This window comes from Acomys russatus, chromosome 24, assembly GCF_903995435.1.
Source record: "Acomys russatus chromosome 24, mAcoRus1.1, whole genome shotgun sequence".
In the NCBI taxonomy this organism is placed as follows: Eukaryota; Metazoa; Chordata; class Mammalia; order Rodentia; family Muridae; genus Acomys; species Acomys russatus.
The window spans coordinates 25,564,524-25,585,144 of NC_067160.1; the positions used below are offsets into that span (position 1 = coordinate 25,564,524).

At 47.2% G+C, this 20,621-nt stretch overlaps 1 protein-coding gene across 1 annotated transcript in view; it reads left to right on the forward strand.

Annotated features, from left to right (window-relative positions):
* The first annotated feature begins 1,253 nt into the window (after window positions 1–1,253).
* Itgb6 (integrin subunit beta 6) overlaps window positions 1,254–20,621 on the forward strand; it is a 121,357-nt gene continuing 101,989 nt past the window's right edge. The window contains exon 1 of the mRNA XM_051166118.1: window positions 1,254–1,560. The gene's annotated coding sequence lies outside the window, so the exon portion shown is untranslated. The remainder of the gene's footprint in view (window positions 1,561–20,621) is intronic.

Below are 20,621 nucleotides of genomic sequence, written 5' to 3' on the forward strand. Positions count from 1 at the left end.
GCTTTCACCTAGGAGATGGACGGTCCTCTGTGTCATGGCCTGGTACCCAGGAAAGGAGCTTGACTGAGAACAATAACATTCCTGTGGCAAAACTGAAATCTGGTTTTGAATTTCAAGTGAAAATGTTTCCTCACATCTGAGTTCAGTTGAAAAAAAAAAAAAAAGACCAACTATGTGCCTCAATTACAGGAAATTAAAAGCTCATTAGGGCTCCTGGAATCAAGAGAGATATGCAAAGCAGTTTAGGAGTTTTCTCACACCCCACACACACGTCTGATAGATGATGACTACACACAGATGCTAGGAATTTTTATAGGTCTCCCAGCCAGTGGAGTCTGGATTCAAACCCAGGTCTCTCTGCTTTCTCTGTTCTTGCTCCAACATTCCTCAAACCCCACAGAGAACGCAAGCTGCTAAAGCCAATCAACACACCCATTACATGTTCAAGGTCAAAGGGCTTTGGGGCCAGAAAGTTTAAATCCTGAGCCTTGGGTGCTCTGTCGCCCTGGCCAGGGCAACTAACTTCTCTGAACGGCAGGGTCATCTAGAAAGCAAAGATGATAATACTCTGCCCCATGATGTTAGGGTGGGCAGAGTTCACTTTGCTTTCCAGAAATAAATGAACCAAGGCACATCAAGTGCTGAGTGGGACTCAGGAAACAGTGCCTGTCATTAATGTCACACCACTTTCTTAGAGACCTGAACTTTCAACTTTAGCCTAGAAAAGAGTGGCTGGAATAATCCGCCCCTCCTGACAAACGCTGTTTGGACATGTCTGTTCTCAGCTGTGCCCGGCCAAAATAAACCTAATCCAATCTGGCCCATTTACTGCTTGGCACCATTTTGAACACTAGTCTCATCAGTTGTTATTTTCAGTTTCTGGTTTACCCAAACAGGCCATTTTTAGAGAGTAGTGAGTTTAAACCTAAGCTGCCAATAAAATAGATTTATCTTGAAAAACAGCAGGCCCCTTCTGAAGGAATGTCAATACACATACACACAGGGTCCAGGGATTCACGGCAAGCACTGTCACTGGCTTGGGTATGCATTCAACTATGAACTCTCCCAATTCTATTTTTGGGGGTTTTGTGTCTATATGTGTTTTATCAACCCAGCCACCCAGCTACCCGCTCGGTTTGGATGTCCTTTAAGAGTGAACTTGATCCTGTTTCACTTTTGGTCTCCCTCCAGAGAAGCGAATGCGCTGGCATAGCTCAGCCATTTGTCAGCCAGAAGTCTGGCTACACATTTGCTCGTCAATCTAAACCTAACCTATTCTCATACGCGCACTTGGGGGTTTGTATAAATCAGCCAGGCGTTCTGTCACTCACCAGCAATATCTCTTCATAGTGGTGTACACCCACATGCCTTTATGAAATGTCTCATTATACCGGTGGAAGAGATATTCATACGGATGTGCTTTTTCAGGGACGGTGACAACAGAATGTTTTAAGTCTATTCACTACCGCAAGGATCAATGGCACTTCTGCCAAAGGCTTTGCTCACGGGTACAGTAACGCATGCCAGCACTTTCTGAGATTAGAGGGTCTCCCTTGAGAGGTAAGTGGACCAAGTTTTCTGCATGACCAACAAATGCAACCCCAAGTTTTAGAGCTGAGTGTTTCCTGTCTGGCCATTGGTGATTACAGACCAACTCTGCTTTGGGAATCTATAACGTCATTCCTACTTTCCCAGCACATAGGAACCCATGAGGACGACCCCGAGATTTGTAAAAGAGCAGATGCTTACTAGTCAGTGTGCTTTATTGTGACTCGTCCTACACTAAGATCCACACATGCTCTAATCAGTTGCTTCAAAAATGTGTGATAGTCAAAGGACAGTGATCTATGTATTTATATCTACTTGATGTTTGGTGACATATTTCGTAACATGCTTTAATCACTAAGTCGTGCTATTTTTAAAGAATATTTTAAGGTATTTGCTATTACTTGTGGTAATTGTGATTTTTTTTAAATGGGTGCTGAGACTAGCCTTCACTGATTCTTTCTGGCATTTCCAAAAGGCACAAAATGAATGATGAACTGAGCATTTAAATGAGGGGAAAAAAATGTTGTCATTGACATGAAAATAACATAGAACCAGTTGACCTCCATATCTCCAGCTTATACACGTTCTTTTAACTTCCAGCTAATACATGAAAATCATGGGGGAAGTGGATATGGAGAGACTTTCAAGCCTAGCTATCTCCAAAGGGCACATTTTATTTCTGTGTCTGGAATGCCCAGTGTCATTACTATTCACTGTGAGAACTCTACGACAGACCAAATACTCCATTTTTAAAAAATCCAATATCTGTGAAAGGTCATTCATCTAAACAATGCATCCTCTAAAATCAAGGGCTCATGGACATAACTATATTGTATTGGCTTTCAACACGTCTAAAATGGACCAGAGTAGAGATTCCGTTCAGACAGCAATCGCTTTTCCCTTACTGCTGTGGATTCTGAACAGTAGATCATAAGAGTTTAATACTGAATTCCAACCATGACCTCACCTGGCCACACTATGAGCATTAATGTCTGCCTAAGTGAAATTGTATGTCTTAGTGAAATACCAACTCGGGCTTTCCAGAGCTCTCCCTTCTGGGTAGCCTTTTCTCTCTGGCTTCTGCCCTCTAGCGTTCCCAGGGTGAAGTGCAGTCTTTAAGGCTCAAATCAGAAGCAAAATGGTATTATTTTTGCCATGTCTCTGTATTTCCCCAGACACCATATGCTAAAGCAGGCTTATCACTAGTTGTGTTGACTGGGCCATTATATGATGGCAGGAATGTTTCATCTGAGGGACCGGACCCAGTAGAACCTCAATCTCATCTTCAGACCCCTCAAAGGGCCATTGGCTTTTTATCTAGTTCTTAAGCATTAAACTCCTTCTCTGCTTTGAATCCTTGCATTCTAATTTGCTTTGATTGTGATGTGCAGAAAGGTAGGCGATATTAAGGAGCTAAGGTATGCACCTATTTGACATGTTCCCCAGGGGAAGAGCTTTCATTTTTGATTCTTCTAATCTAAGTTACCTGAGAGGTATAAGGTTCTAGAAAAAAAAAAAGTGACTAATTTTTCAAGGGCCTTCAAGAAAGCAGATGCATACATCCCGTTACAGAAGCACTGACTAAAACTGTGGGACTAGCCATGGGCAACCATATCGGTTTGACCGCTTTTCTTTATAGGAAACAAAATGTATTTCCAAATCTGTCTGCTGCTATTACTGTGACTGCGAAAATCAGCCACAGCTGATTATGAGCACTAACTATAGACCAAGGTCATCTGGGGGACCCACCCTGGCCTGCTCACATGGATATTATGCACACCTAGGCACAGTGTCTGGTTAGCCCTGCCAAGCCAGCCAGGCCAGCCGGGACAGGCAAAACTGCTATTTTCAGTTGGCACTCCCAAGAGAAAGCCCTTGACTGCCCTTCATGTGGCTGGCATTCAGTTTTATGCTCAGCCATTCTGAACTGCTGTCTGTCCCATGCCTGGTGACCTCTGTGCCTCACCTTTTTTGGAAAGCCCCCACTGGCAGGTTCACAGGTGTGTCACACTGTGATAGTCAAATGAGTCTTTTGTGTCACAGAACAAAGCTCACCCACTCACAGCTCTGCCTCATCAAACTGCTTCGCCCAGTTGCCTGCGCAGGAAATCTCAGGCTGTTTCAAACTTCCTTACACGTCTGTCATCCCCAGTCTCCAGCCTCCAGCCTCCGTGGGGCTTTATCCACGCAGGTTGGCCAGGGGCTGCTGGGACCCTCTCCTCTCTTCCCATGTCCGCTGCTGCTGCCACTGTTCCCATCCTCTAACTCACCAGCATCCGAGGAGCTATGTGGAATTATAGACCCAGATCTAGGCCTTGGGTTCTCCCGTCAAGTTGGGGAGTTGAGGCCTTCTGGCCTGCAGAGTGAGTTTGAGGCTAACTGAGGCTCAAAATAAAATTCATTTTTAAAGGGGACTTGGAATGTAACCAACCAGCAGCGTATGTGCCAATCAGGCCTAGTTTCTGGCCCCAGTACTGGAAACAAAATCAAACAAAAAGGCCATTATAGACCAGGAAGTTTGCCACTGTATTTGACCTGCTTCACTGGTCCTCATCAGCTAAAAGATCTGCAAACTTAGATTCCCCGCTATGTTTACTCCATCTTCATGCTTCTATCAGACTACCACAGGCTGGGCAACTTGGAAGGGATCGGAAAAGTTTTGACATTCAGTTGTGAAGACTGAGAGGTCAAGGTCAAGGGTCTAGATGCTAATATTGGCTTCTGTTTGGGTTATTCAATGATGGGAAAGCAAGAAATGGTGGTGGGGTGGGGGGGGGGGGGGGGAGAGGGGGAGGCCACTCTGCCTTTCAGGAGAAACCAGAATGAGCCTGCTCCTTCAGAAATGACAGACAGGGCCTTGTGTCCTCAGCACACTGTAAAGATCACATCTCTTGTGCTGGTGCATACTAAATCAACTGTCTAATACATGGATTTCAAAGGACATATTCAGACTCCAGCACCTAGGCTGCGTAAAGAGTATTTGAAATCTGGACATTCCTAGTTACTCTGCCAGCTTCCCCTCTTACATTCCTTCTCTAGGGATTCTCCATCCTTTCTTCATCACATAAATATATCCTATGTCTCAACTGAGGAATTTACTGTTCTCCAAACCCATTACCAGTCACCCACAGCTCCAGATCTGCCAGTGACTCATCTACTTCCCCTCAGTGTCCATTTGGACCCTGACTTTTTGATGGTGTTTTCCACTCTCTGTAGTCCAGCAGGCCTCAGTGTCCCGAGAAAGTGGGATAAACGGGCCTGAGAGTCAGAGGAAGGACTCCAACCAGTTTTCACAACTGAACACATTTAGTCGCTCCATCTCTGGTCCTCTCTAGGCCACTATGGACTCTTATTGTACCACCACCAACCGCCACCCCCACCTTCCCACCCGACCCCCACTCACAGGACCTTTCCTTTGAAATGTGTCTTAATATTGGAACTCGGTGTTGATTTTTGTGTGCAAAACATCTAGGAATATGCCTAAGATAAAGCAATAAACACATGTATTATATGGATAAACATATAAATCTCTAACAAAAGAGCCAATAACATCCAAGGAAACATACTTGAAAGCAATTCCCACTTTGGCTAATTCTTTCTACTTACTATAGACTTGACTTATAAGTTCTATGGCTCTACGTTCGCACTGCAGAAAAATATTTCTGCTAAAAGATTAACTGGGACAGTCTTAGGGAGTAAGGAGTTAGGTCAGAAGGTGGAAGGAACAAGGATGTGTTAAGGGCTGGTCTTTGCTACCTTCTGAGTACAGCCTAATGCTAAAAGACTTGGGAACAAAAGGGCTACTAATACAGAGACAGCATACCAGGTGTGGTGGTGCACACCTTTAATGCTAGCACTTAGGAGGCAGAGGCAAGCCGATCTCTGTGAGTTCAAAACTAGCCTGGTCTACAAAGTGAGTCTAGGACAGGTAGGGTTACACAGTTAAACCCTATCTCAAAACAAAAACAAACGAAACACCAACACAGAAGCCCAAAACCAATTAACCAAAAATCCAAAACAATACAAAAACAAAAACCAGAGACAGCCACCACAGGTACCCCACTTACGCTATGCCTTCAGACTTGCTCATTTAGTGTTTAATTAACATAGCTCATCTGTGCAAATTCCCAGTGTCAACGATGAAAGGTGAGCCTGGAAAATTCAGCCTCCAGCATACACCCTACCATTGCTATTCCTGGTGAGTGACCTGGCCCTTTTATCAGAGGCATCCAGAAAGGCTGACTGCAGGAAACAGGCAGAGTGAGCTGCCCTTGTATCCTTGCGTAGGGTTCCTGTGGTCCCCTGTGTGGCTAGGTAGTCACTATGACCTCAGTGTGGAACAGATTACTGGGGGGAGGCAAAATCTAGCCTTCAGTTGGATTGCTCAGCGTGGCATGCCATGTTCTTTTTTTCTTTCAACTATCATTTATTTGATCAAAATTCTTGGTGATTTAGGGTAGGCACAATGGGTGTGGTTCCTTCGTAGGTCTCTCTGGTCCCAAATTATCAGTACTGGCTGAGTCTCATGCACATGTTATGGAGAGGAGGCTTTCTGCTGACATGCGTCCTCAGCGGTGTGACCTAACAGGTTAGTTTGATCTTATTTTCACAGGAGCCCCATAGATATACTGCAGCAGTAGCTGCAAGCCTCAGGTTTTGTTGTTTTGTTTTTCCAGTCTCTACTTGTAAATGTTTGGTAGAATCCTTTTGTGACACAGTCCATAGAATGGAGATAGATAGGGAGACTACAAAGGCTGCGGTATACCAAGGCGTGGGTTGGAGGCCATTGTCCTATCTACTGCAGAGACTGTCTTAGAGCCATCTTTCTGAAGCCTGCATGTAAGTTTGATGAAGCCCCAGCCTTCCTTAACCACCACCACACAACCCATGACGCTCTATGTAAGTTTGACCAGATCTTGGGGGGAGTAAACCTGTGTGTCCTGATGAGAGCTAAGCACGCCCTGCCCAGATAACAAAATACTTCTGTAGTCACCAAAGAAACTCCCAGAACTTACAGGAAATGGAAACACAAGAAGAGTCCAAAGACATCTAAGGAAGAGAAACGGCAAGATGCCTTATGAAGTGTAGGCAAGCATAGTGTTGCTGAAAATATGGAAGATGTGGGGTATTATTGGGCCCCATTCTTACTCGGCAACAAAGCAGTGTGGCCCACGTGAGCTCCCTCGCCCTGTCCACGTGCCCTCCAACTGAATGCAGTCCTCAGCACTTCTTCTGGCACTTTCAATTACTTCAGTTACCTCTCAGAACTAAAACCAATGTTGGTTACCACTGTCCAGCTCCTAAGCCACTGTGTAGAACTGAGGATGACACGTGAGTCTCTATAGAAAATGAGAAAGCCAGCGACACACCAGCAGGCTCTGAGCCAGTGAAGGAAAGAATATTTACATATGAGAAATAGATATGGAAAATGTGTTTGAATAGGAAAAAAATGTGCCTTAGAGACACTATTATGTGGTAGCTTCATCCATTCATCCATCTGTCCATTCATTTATTCGTTCCTCCTCTTCTCCATCCTGCCTACCCAGACTCCATAGTCATTGAATTTTTCACTCTTTTGTTTTGTTTTTGTTTTTCAAGACGGGGTTTCTCTGTGTAACATCTTTGGCTGTCCTAGACTCACTTTGTAGACTAGGCTGGCCTCTAACTCAGAGATCCCCTGACTCTGCCTCCCGAGTGCTGGGATTAAAGGTGGTCGCCACCACGCCCAGCGAGTTTTTCACTCTTGATGAATGAACACCTTATTTTCTAAGCAAAGTCTTGAAGAGCCCGAAAGGTCTTTCTTCTCGTCACTTTCCGCACTCTTGGGGGAAAGGAGGGGGCATCAATAAATACTTAGCTGATGAACTGAAAGCTGGGACAAGGGAGGGGATCCCAGTCTCCGCTTTGGCTGAGCCAAATGGCCAAGCCACAGCTAAGCACTGCATTTTTTGCCCGTGACAGCTGGAGCACCCTAGCTTCTCATCTTTATTCCATCTGTAAAGACAGGAAACAGAAGGGCACCACACACAGCAGTCACAGGCACTGATCAAAGACAAGCCACTGGCTTAGAGACTGAACAAGAAACCGCTTCAAGGCTGGCTGTGGGAGTCGCGGTCGAGCGCATGCTCAGTAGCCATCAGCACCCTCTGTCCTACTCTTTGTGGGTGAGGACTGAGGAAAGAGTGTCCTTCCGTTTTGTTTTTTCAACAAATGCCTTATTTCAGGAAAACACTGGACAAGTTAGTGGTGCTTTTCAATCAGTGACAAGCCCAGCTGCAGCGATGGTGTTTCATGCTGGTGACTCTATCAGAAACCCGGTCCGGCTTTTCTCCGTTCCTTTTCCGAAGGCTGAGGTCATAAACCTGCAGGAGCATCTATGGCTGCTGTCAGGTGGCTGCCGTCTGGAAGAAATGTCAGGGTTCAGGGCTCACGTCTAGGAAAGAAGGTCATCTTTGCTATTTAGAACCAGAACACCCTGCCTAACTTGACTTTGGAGGAAAGCTTCACATCGCTTTGGGATTAGAATTTTGGACATCTAATACAAGAAGTCATACTTTCATGTCCCATGAGACTTCACACACGAACTCAGCTCTGACCTCTGACCCCTGACCATCCTCTAACTTTGAGAGCAACTTTAGAAACCATCCGTTTTACAGATTGTGATGTAATTGTATCCATTGTAATGTCTCTTTCCCCTTGTGGGAACAATGATTATGACATCAACAGGAAATAGCATAGGTGGTGTTCTGATCAAAGCACACTGTGGAAGAACGTGGATCTGTGGCAGAGTACAGGTCCTACTTTTTATTTTTATTTCTTTATTTATTTAAATTATTTATTTATTTATTGGTTTTTTGAGACAGGGTTTCTCTGTGGTGTAGCCTTGACTGTCCTGTCCAGCTCTGTAGACCAGGCTGACCTCAAACTCACAGTGATCTGCCTGCCTCTGCCTCCCGAGTGCTGCGATTAAAGGCGTGCACCACCCACCTCCTACCTTTTAATAACTAAGCAAGTGTGAAACTAAGCAAGTACCTTGACCTCTGTGGCCCTTTCCTTCTTTTTCACTCAAGTTAAAGTTATTCATAAGAGAAAAGGTGGGACAACTTTGTAAGATATTAACAGGGGTGAGGGCTGAAGAGAGGGCTCAGCAGTTACTAGCACATGCCTACTGCTCTTCCAGAGGACCCAAGGTCAGCTCCGAGCACTTACATCAGGTGGCTCACAACTGCCTATAACTCGGCTTGTAGGGGATCTGGCCTTTTCCAGACTATGCTTGCGCACTCTGCATACAAATTAACACGGGCACAGACGCATACAATAAAATAAGAAATCTCAAGTAGCTAAATTAGAAATGGCTGCTCTAGTCTATCTTCCGTTGCTCCAACAGAAAAATTGAAGGCAAGTAACATATGAAGGAAAGAGGTTGATTTTGATTCCCACTTCTGGAATTCCAAACACACTGCAGATATCTGTTTGGCTTCTGGTGAAGGTCTCATTCTGATTCATATATGCCATATAAACTGACCCGAAGTGGGGAAGGTAGGGGACAGTCACAGCTGACTTTATAACAGCCTACTCAGGATGACCCATGAATCCCTAGGCCCCACAGTAATCCCTTGAAGACAGTAGAACCCTGTGACTTGATTAAGTCTCTTTATGCACCTCCCCCCAACACACACACACACACACACACACACACACCATCACACTGACAACTTTAACCTGAGGTTAGCCTGGGACAAACCATATCCAAACCACAGCAGTGCAGAAGAGGATTGGCCAGGGTGATTCCACTAGCAGCTGCAGACTCAGGGCTCTAGCCTGGGTGTGGTGGCAGTGCCCATCCCAGCAGCAGCTGGCTGGTGACTTTCCTCCACTCAGGCTTGCTTCTCTTGACTGCACTCTGGAGCAGAGCCCAGCAGCTTGACTCTGGCCACTTCTCAGGGCCCTTGTCTGTCTAAGCTGCAGTATGGACCAGGTTTTCCTAACTCTTTGAAGCTTGCTGATACACCCCAGGGCCCACCTGGCATTCTTCAGTGGCAAGGATATCGAAGGAGACTCTATATCCTGGTGGCTTGGCATGGAGGTGGCAGGGGCTGCTGGCCTTCCAGCATCCCTGCCCAAAGCTCTTCGCAGGGGCTTGGCCAGGACACTTGATTCTCCTAATTGCATCTGAATGCATCATTTTTGTTTTTCTCCAAGGTGCTCTCCCTGTCCCATCCCCTGTCATCACTCACTAAAGCCCCTTACTCTCTGTGGACTGAGTTAAAAGAGTATGTGCTCCTAGGGACAATGCTGAGAAGCCGCATTCTAGAAAAGCCTCCTTCCTACCAGAAGCCACTGGGAAAGGAAAGCACTCCAAGTGCTGTTTAATGCAGATCACACTGTGCACTTTAATTATTAGCATTTGGTAGCCAGAGGAAACAACAGCAGTTCATTCGCTGTTTGAGCAGAGGAGCAAACCTTTACATAGTGCTTGTGCGGGCGTGCAGGATGAACACGGGCAGGCTTCACACGTACCTCAGACACTCTGAAGTGTGCTGGCTGAGTCACTCACTCTGTGAATACTTATGAAACTGGCCGTGGCTTTTAGGTGATGGGAATATAGCAGCAAACAAAACAGATGTGAATTCTGTCCTCCAGAGCTTGCAGTCTAACAGGAGGAGGAGGCTGGGGTTTAACAACAGACATGACAAATAAAGAAAATGGACAGTGTACTGCAAGATGAGAGGGGAAAAAGAGCAGGACAGGGAGAATGGGGGCGAGGACTCTCCTTTACATACCATATGCCCATTAAGGTGACGCTTAAGCAACACATAAAAGGAAGAGGACACACAGGGCTGGGAAGGAAATGTTTCCCATAGCCAGTGCAAATACCCTGAGGTAGGAGCACAGAGTGGGATGCATGGAAGCTGATGCATATGTAATGCAAAGGGTTGAGACACAAAAACAGGGAAATGAGGGTTTTTGAGGGACCCATGGCCAGACAGGTAGAACTCCCCAGAGACTAAAGTATAAAGACTGCATTCTTTTCCACAGTGACAGGCCGTGACCTAGGGTTTCATAGGGTCTTACTTTGGCTTCTGGGATGGATTTCACTGTGGTTCAGATAAACACACACATAACAACAACAATAACAAACCACACAAGGTCACTTGCATAGGCAATAGCCACTGCCACTTCTTTCCTGGAAGCTGCTCAGGATTGTCAGCCTCAGTGAGCTCGAACTTAACTCTGCTGCGCCGCACCCCTCCCCCCAGCCGCTCCCCCCACCCCGTCACAAATCTCTATCTCCTAGAAGCAAACTCCCTGTGGATCTCAGCACATAGAGATGGCCGGAGAAGAGGATGTGTCCCTCATTCTCCTGCAGACTCCCAGGAACTCAGCCTTCACCTAGCAAGATCCATTAGCGCTAATTAACGAGCTCCGTTCAGTGTCTGTTCCCTGTGATGAATTCCGGGTCAGATGCAGAAAGCCCGTTACATTATTGTTCTTTAAAAAAAAAATTATTTTTCAGGCTTCTAATACTGGCATGAACTGGCGGGTGTGTGTGTGTGTGGGGGGGGGTGAATTTCTGAAGTCATGTTCCCTAGCTGTCACAACGAGTAATAGAAAATTTCAATTTATAAAGAATTAGGCGAGGCAGGAGAAGCATGCTTTTCGGTCTAGAACAAAGGAGATCAATCCTGACACAATGGCAGCATGACATTTGTGGACTTTGAAGATTCTGGGCTTCCTCTCCATTAATTAGAGAGAATCAAGAGCTCTGTGGGTTAATTATTTGCAGAAATTGTGCTCTGCAAAAGCAGATGCCAACTCACTCCAGCCATAGCCAGCTGCAGCTCCCCATAGTAATTAAGTCCTGCCTCAGTCCTTGGCTACATCATATTATTGGCAACTGTATACTGAGATGTCTACCACCCACTACCACTCACCCCAGCCCCACTCAGGCAGACGTGTGGCCATGCACCAGGCTGCCTAGCACAGAGCTATCAAGAAGCTAACAGGACTCTGCATGAATGGCTCCCTCCACCCCCCCATACTAGTAGATCTTTCAGACTCCACAACAAGAAATGAAAGTGCCAAAGTCAACCTACTCTCTCAAAGAGTCTGTTCAGTCGGTCAAGGGAGTCACGTGTCAGGGCCAGTGGGCTCTCTTGCAGTGTTACAGGGTTAAGTAATCAATACTACCAAAAAGCTAGGTTTGTTTTTGGTTATAAATACTCAATACGTCAACAGTACGCAATGTGGAGGACACTAAAGTGCAAATTGAACTTTCTCTGTGATCTTTCCCATCTCACCCTCCTGAAATACTTAGGAACTCTGAGGAGGGGGGGTCTTTCTAGATTCCTTTCAGGCTGCAGGTCTGAAGCTGGTTCCCCTCCCCCCGACTAGTCGGATACTGATAGACAGGGCAGACTCACATCCCCACTGCTTCTCCCCTCCTCACCTTCTCTATGCCCCCAAACCCAGCAGCAGATGCCACACCAGACTCCGAGCCAGCCCAGCTTTGGAGTTCTGTTACTGGCTCTGGCCACTCAGTAGACAATCGCAGGGACACTGGCAGCTAACTGTATGATTTGAACTTGAGAACAAGAGGTAATTCCAATAACACCCACTGCTGTGTGAGCAGTGCAGCCACGAGCCCAGGCTTTCATTTAGAGCCTGCATAGGACCAGGAAGGGAATCAAAGGACATTAACCTCATAAAAACCTGCAGTGCCATGGAAGGGAACAGATGCTTTCAATCTGCTCGCACTTGCTGGAGAAACAACCAGGACGTGATGCTACCATTCCAGAAATAGAACGCGGTTGATCTCAGCCCAAGTGGCATTTCCCATGAGCAAGGCAGCCGACATCCCAGAGCCAACCAGTCGTCTGCCCCTCCCTCAGTTTCCCCGGAAATGTATCCAAAGGACTTCAGGGAAAGACCAAGACAGGGACCAGGGTGTCTGATTGGCGTTTGGAACCCTCTGGCAATGAGCAGAGAGGCTGCCTTGCGGGGATTTTCCCCAACTACCCAAATTGCTTGCAGTGTTTTGACATTTGTTGTCATGAAGGCATTTGGGTCATTTCACAGCCCATTTATTGAAAGTATTTTAAACTCTTTCTGCAGACATCTATGATTGTAATATTAGCCTGGCTGACCTCAGGTAGGTTCTTAAGTTACTCAAGGCAATCTCACCCAAAATAGAAGTTTGTAATGTGTACTCTGCCCGCTGGGCTGTCTTTCACTAGAGATTTCTCTATATGAGGGCACAGGTTGGGGTGGGGGTGGGGGGGCATTGGGAGGGAGGGTTGTTCTGGTGCTGACACCTGGCTGGAAGTGATATAGTGTGAGCCCAGTTCAGCTTCCCAGCACTTTTGTGTGGTATCTGCTCCGGACTGGACTGCTGGTGAGTGTTTTTGTGACACAGGGCATGATTCGGAGCTTAATGTGTTCACTTGGCTGGGCTGGAATATCCAGTTATTTACTTAAACAGGGAGCCAGATAGTCCCGGGAGGGACTTGGTTACTGGCACCTGCCACCAGCTGGCTTGCAAGATTGCTCTCTGATAGCCTGGGTGGCCTGCATTTAGCCAATCAGCCAAGGCCTTTAAAAGGCAAAAAGAAATCCTGACTCAAAAACCACAGCACCAACTCCTGCCTGGTACTCTAAGCTTTCTAAGCCCCCTAAGGATTCTGGATTGGCTGGCCTCAACAATTGGATGAGCCAATCCTTTCAAACAAACAAACAAACAAACAAAAACCAACCAACCAACCAACAACAAAACCCCCAGCCCTCTATTTAGCTAAACTCAGTAGTTATCTGTCAGAGACCCCTGCCCCGCTGCACAGAAACCTCTGGAAACCAATCATCCCCTGATCTCACACTCAGGTGGGAATGCCAGACTATGTGCAAGGCGGTGCCCTAAGTGCTGGAAACAATGGCTGAACAGCAGTCCCTGGTCTCTGGTAGTGGCTTAGGGCAGGAGGCATCCAAGAGGAACGAACACACTTGCCAGGTGTCCAGGGTACACAGGCTCTGTGATGCTGAACAATAAAGAAGCCAGACCGGAGTACCAGGAGAGACACACCCTTGGGAGGAGAACGCTTTCTTCACTGCACTTGACCCTCTCCAGAATTCCCCTTTCTGGTGTGAGAACATCCCTTCACTATGCCCTCACTTCCTTCCCCCAAAGGCCTGGGATTTCCCTTCAGCCTGGAATCTTCAGGGAAGGCCTGGTTTGGGATCCTTGCTGAACACAAAACCCTGAGAATGGCAAGGCTATACCTAAAGAGTGGAAGCAGAAGATCTGCTCTTTGCGAAGATTCTCTCAAAGTGGCACCTTTCAAATAACCTTTTTAGCTGTGTCACCTTGTTTTTTAAGTTCCATTGGAAAAGAAATACAAAGAGCAATAAAGAAACAAGAGCCCATTGGACCGCTCGAAGGGAAGGTGTGTTAGCCTTTCATGGAAGCGAGTTGGTACAGGCCCCACCAGGCTGAGACAGCTGTCACCAGGCCTCTCTTCCTGGGAGAGAACATGACCAATCCTTTCCTCTTCCCCTGAGATGGGGGCAAGTAGTGGCAAAAAGAGAAGAAAGATTTCTGATTCGTTACCACGACCTGAGTGTGCTGCCAGAGTTCAGGCAAAAGTGTCCGAGCCCACAGAGCACCCTCGGTGAACGGAAAACAAGAGTCACTTCCCTCTCAGACACATGGTTTTCAGATGCCATAGGACAGTCTTAATGAAGTCACAAATCCATAATGAATATGATTTACAGATCGCCTCCTAGAGTTTTGCAAGACAGCATCATTCTCAGTGGTCCTAGAACCATTTCCGTTCCCAGCCTGAAGCCCCAGCAGGGCATCCCTGCAGCTCCCATGATTCCACAGCTGCTGTTGTCTGGGGATTTCCACAGTCTACCACCAAACGGCTTCTGCAGGGTGGCGGGTAATACCTTCTCCAAGTCTCTCAACGCCCCCCCCCCACTCTTCTCCCCCTGCCCCGACTGGCCCACCACAGCACCACATGAGTGAGAGCTCCAACTAGATTGCTGGAATCCCACCACAGCCTCGCTTTCTCCCATGCCCACCTCCGCGTCATACCCTTCCCCCTCTAGTGTGAGCTGACCTTCTGTAAGTCAGATGTAACCTTGTTCTTCGTAAGATTATGAACTCCTTGGGATCAAGAGCCACGGCTTTCCCCCCTCTGCAGCAGTTTCTGCTGCTTCTATAGCACAAAATGTGAGGATAAGAGGTGCAGCTGTTACAGCCGGAATTTGGTGAGGCGATGGGAACAGGTGGTTGTGAGTCCTCTGTGTCTGGCGGGGGAGTGTGGGGCCTAATCCAGGTGATCTGATTCAGACAAAACCTCGTAAATTGTAGTTCACATTTTGCAGCGCGCCACAGCTTACGGTCTCTGTGTACATTACAACTGAGCCTTTAAACATATTCTCGGTCATTGTTTATGGGCGGACTGCACAGTGTGGAAAACCCAAGGCTCAAAGAGGGCAATAGCAGAAAGAGCAGAAGTGCACACCAGACCAGCTCTGCCACCTCCAAGGCCTGGCTCTTTCTCATCCTTTCAGGGCCCTCCAAACTTATGCTGGGGCCTGAACCCTACTTTGGGTGCACACCTTTCCCAAAGGAGACTCAGTCCCCAAAGCACCGTGCCCCCCCCCCCCCGCCCAATGTCCCTCAGGAATCATGAGCTCTGCAGACGCATACATTCATGCTACGCGTCTGGCAACACAGTTTCCCAGGTCCTGCAAAGGTTTCCCTTGTTCTCACAATTCAGATATTTACCCATGACTTACTAGTTGGTTCCCCTGCTGAAAATTCTCCACCCTCTTCTGATGGAGCCCATCAGCTAGTAATGAAGCCATGATGCAGTGACAAGCCAGGTGGCCCTATTTGTGTGCCCCCCATGGTGTTATTATCACTCATCTGAATGATGCAGACACCTGGGAAGGTTATGCCACCCCCCCCTTTCTCCCTACCCCCCACCAACTGCTCTGGCTATGGATGTCACTGTTACCCAGCAGCCTCTGTACTAAAGACATCAACAACAAGGGGCCAAGCAACTTACTGCATCAGCTCTTTACACTGCTAAAGCTAAGGCCAGTGCTTTACAAAATAAGGAGGGGGAGCAGTTGGGGTAGCTTACAGCTTTGGAGGCTGAAAGCCCAAGCTCAGGGTGAGGACCTTGGGTGGTCTCAAAACTTGGTAGGGAGCATCACACAGCTCAGTTTATGCCAGTGAGGCCAGAAGAAGAGAAGTCACAAGGCAGGAAAGACAGAAGGAGGGACCAGGCTCCTCCCTTGGTAGCAGCTGCAGCTGTAGTAACCAATGCAGCTCTTACAGGAAAAGCAAGTAGAAATCCCTTCCTAGGCAAAACTCCCATGACATCATAGCCCGCCTGACCCCACCTAAGGCTGCAACACTTTAATACAGTTCCTCGTGTTGTGGTGCCCCCAAACCACAAAATTATTCATTGCTACTTCATAATTGCAATTTTGCTACTGTTAGGAATCATAATGTAAATATTGGCTATGCAGGATATATGGTATGTAACCCAGGTGAAAGAGTCATTCATTTCCCCCAAAGGGGTTGTGACCCACCGGTTGATAACCGCCATCTTAAAGTATTCCTTGTCTTTCAATACCTTCACAATTGGGGGACAGGGGGGCCAAGCTTCCAGCACATGACTCCTTAGAGAAACACCACATCTAAGCCACAACAACCTCCTCTCCATGCTGAGTTGGTCAGCCACCATTTTCCTTCTGAGAGAACAGGACAATGGCAGACACCCCCTTTGGGCTCCATCCTACCTTCCATTGCGATGCTCACTTGTATGGTTGGGGAGGAAACAGCTTCTAGGAACAGTCAGCTCTCTGTTCGGTAGGTTTCTTTTCTCAGGGTACAGCATAGGCCCCCATCCATCACAGGCTCTCCTTCCTGGTAGACAGCAACTCACTTGTACGGTTACAGACCCCAGTAGACTTTACTCCTGTCCTCTTGTTAATGAGAAGAAAGAAAAGCTACCTTGGTGTAGGGGTGCCTTGGAGAATGCCACCTTTCCTCTCCAAACTCAGAAGGCGATCCTGTACTGATGAGCAGGTGGGTGAGAGCAGGTGGGTCCCCACAGCCCAGTGACACAGGCTTCTCAAGGACATTCCTGCAAAGGAATAGCCATATGGAAGTCTTCTTAGGTTTCCAGGAGAGTGATCATAGGGCCTAGAAAGATGTTTAATTGCTATCAGGAATGGAAAGCTCATGTTGACAGAGACTGCTTACTCCCGAGGTAACTTGAGTTACAACCCTCCCTCCACAAGGGTTCCTGAGGGCCTCAAGTGGATGCTGTACAGAGAGAGCTTGCTGCACTGTGTAACACAGAATCGCAGGGGTCCGTGTATCACGCATCAACACAATAGGGTGGCTGGAAGCTGCTTGAGGATAGACCTGTGGCTGTGAAGTCCTCCCTTGCCACTTAGTGATTGGGAATCTAGTGAGACTCTTGCTCTGTCTACAGAATGGGACTGATGAGGGGCGGGAAGTGGAGTGGGATTTGGAGCAGTAGCGGGTGTATAAAGAACACACACACACACACACACACACACACACGCACGCACATAGGTGACTGTACTTCCACTGTGGCTATGTGTCACTGGGTATTATTTCATCTCTATGCACATGTACCATGATGCCTTTCACAGGTCATTTCTCAACTTATTTCACAAATATTCTTGTACATCTCCATCACACAGGAAACTATTATCTAATAGGCCAGGCAGTGGTGGTGCACACCTTTAATCCCAGCGCTTGGGAGGTAGAGGCACGTGGATCTCTGAGAGTTCAAGGCCAGCCTGATCTACAAAGAGAGTCCAGGACAACCAAGGCTACACCGAGAAACCTTTCTCAAAAAACAAAATGAAAACGAAAAATTATATAATTACACTATGCAGCTTTGATAACTTATATATGTGTGTATATATATGCTAACTTAATGATGCATTGATGAGAACTTAATGAAGTGTTTTTCCTGAAGAAGATCACAGAACACTTAACATGTGGCACGCACTCTTGATGCAATCTTTCCTTCACAGACCTGCTCCCAGGTCTACGGGCACCAAACATACTTTGAGAAACACTAGCTTCAGTTCTGGAAAAAAAATATTTGAGTACAAGAAGACTGTCTAGCCAGTTGTGGGAGTGTGTGAGCATGAAAAACAGGAATTAAAAAGGGCTTCTTGGTGCTGCTGGGAAGGCAAAGCCAGGCTAGGAAGACCTTAACAGACCTTGTCCGGGAAAGACAAAAGTCACAAGGCTGTCAGTTAGCAACACCTACAGGTCAATTAGAGTGCTGTTCAACACAGCAGAAGGGAAGGAGCTGCCATTAGGTGCAACCCACTGCTTCCTTCCTCCTAGCTCTGATGTCATTAAACACACAGAACACTAAAGATGCCATCCTGCGTGCAGTAGACATGGCATTCCCAGGGTATCAGTGCATTCCCAGATAGAGATGGGGATGGAGCGTCTATGAGAAGAGTAGAATCTGGGTTGTTGTGGGGGGAGGGACACACATGCACACACACAGAGAGAGAGAGAGAGAGAGAGAGAGAGAGAGAGAGAGAGAGAGAGAGAGAGAGAGAGAGAGAGAGAACTGAGACTGACTTCAGGCAGAGGACTAATAACTGAAAGGCGTTTGCTATACCAGACAGATGAAAGAAGGGCATTCCAGAGACAAGCATCCACCAGGTGAGACAACACTGTTAGGGATTTGGGACAGCTGAGGAGTGAATTTGGTCAGGATGTGTAAAGACAGGGCAGGTATAGCATAAGTTAGATCTGGGGAGTCTTGGAAACTTTAAAGGCCATCTTGTAGTCTCCGTCCGTCCATCCATCCATCCATCCATCCATCCATCATCCAAAAATATTTAACAAGAATATTAGTTTGGGTTACTGTTGCTATAATGAAACGCCATGACCGAAAGCAAGTTGGGAGGAAAGAGTTTATTTCACTTACTCTTCCACACACGTCAGAACAGGAAACACAAACCGAGCATGGACCTGGAGGCAGGAGGAGGCCGTCCGGAAGCCATGAAGGAGTTCTAGCGGCTTGCTCCTCATGGCTCGCTCTGTCTGCTTTCTTATAGAACCTAGGCCACGCCCCCCGCCCCCACCTGGGCTGGGCCCTCCACCACCACCACCCGCTAATTACGAAAATGCTCGACAGCCCGGCATACCTACAGCTGTATCTCATGGATGCATTTTCTCCATCGAGGCTCCCTCCTCTCAGATGACCCTAGTCTGTGTAAAACTGATTAAAAACAAACAAAACGCTAGCTAGCACGATGAGCATTTTACAATGGACTGAACACTCTTCTAGTAAATGCTGGATGCTTGGGGATGGACCAGTGCTGAGAGGAATGATTGGAAAAAAAAATTTTACAGAGTTCAGCATCAGGTCATGGTGGGTGCTATCACTCAGGTGTGGAAACGAGTGGATTTCACGATGACAAGAGGACAAGCAAGCAGGAAGAAGGGTTAGGTTCAATCAGCATAGGAGCTTGGGACAGTTCCATAGCTGGCTGGAGGCTGAGCAAGGAGGCAGTGTGCGTAGCCTGAGACAGCAGATGGGAAGGGCGGTGCTGCGTGGACTAAGGCCTTATCCTTCTGTGCTGGGAATCAGGCTTTCCCTCTGCTGTGTGGACTAAGGCCTTATCCTTCTGTGCTGGGAATCAGGCTTTCCCTCTGCTGGCCAGGGGTATTGAAGCTGCCCGGGCAGGAGGAGCCGTGGTTGAGGGCAGCGGGCAGAAGGAAGTTTTACACAGAGACAATATGTGTAAGTCTGGTAGACTAGGGGCATTCTGGCTGGTGTTAGGAGCTAGAGCAACATCTTCCTCCTCTTCCTCTTGCTGAGCTAGGTACCACCTGGAAGCGGGGAGGGGAGCCCTGTAGAACTCTCAGAATCGGCCGGGCGTGGTGGCGCACGCCTTTAATCCCAGCACTCGGGAGGCAGAGGCAGGCGGATCGCTGTGAGTTCGAGGCCAGCCTGGACTACAAAGCGAGTCCAGGACAGCCAAGGCTACACAGAGAGACCCTGTCTCGAAAAACCAAAAAAAAAAAAAAAAAAAAAAAAGAACTCTTGGAATCTTTGGGAACGTGGCTAGGAGCGATGCATATGGGATGGATGTTCAAGGCTCTCGTATGGACTCAGAGGAAAGCAACGGAAGGCTTATGCCAGGCCAGGAGCACTAGAGGTGTGTGGAGGGAGTGGAGCAAACAGTTAACACAGGCAGCCAACACAGGCTGAGAAAAGAAGAATAGGAAATGGGGAGAGGGAATGAAGCAAACTTGATAGTTCAAGTTTATGGTTCTCAGGTCACATATGCTGGTGCCGGGCACAGCATTTTAAGGGTGAATGTTGTGGGGATTGAGATTTAAGAGAGGTGTTTTCATTTGGATGTATGGTCAGGATGGAGGCGAGGAGGCAGAGGGTAACTTGTATTTGGTGCTTGTTTTTGTTAGGGATTGGACCCAGGATTGTGTACGTGATAAGCCAGTGCTTTCTCCTTGGGCTACATTCCCAGCTTCTTCCATGTGATGAGTGAATATTACCAAATGGTTGGACTGAATTTCTGCCTCCTTTCCATGTCAGACATGTTTATTTTATTTCTTGAGACGGAGTCTTACAATGTAGCCCTGGCTAGCCTAGAACTCTCTTTATGTAGACCAGGCTGGCCTCAAACTCAGTGATCTACCTGCCTCAGCTTCCCAAGTGCTGGCATTAAAGGCGTATGCCACCACACCTGACCTCCCTTAACACTTTTTCTCTATAGTGTTACCGATATCGTATAGCTTCATAATTCTTTGTCCATCTGCCTCCTTCAGAACACAAACTACACGGAAGCAGAAACGTCTTCCCATTGTATAGCTCCAACACATGGAAAAGCACCTTCAAAGACCACCTGTTTGCCTGGTCCTGCTTGGTAGGCTGTGATCACTTTGCTTAAATGTTTACATAGAGAGGAAGAAAATATCTCATAGAGAAAAAATTATTTTCTTCAGAGAAAATGAAACCTTTCCG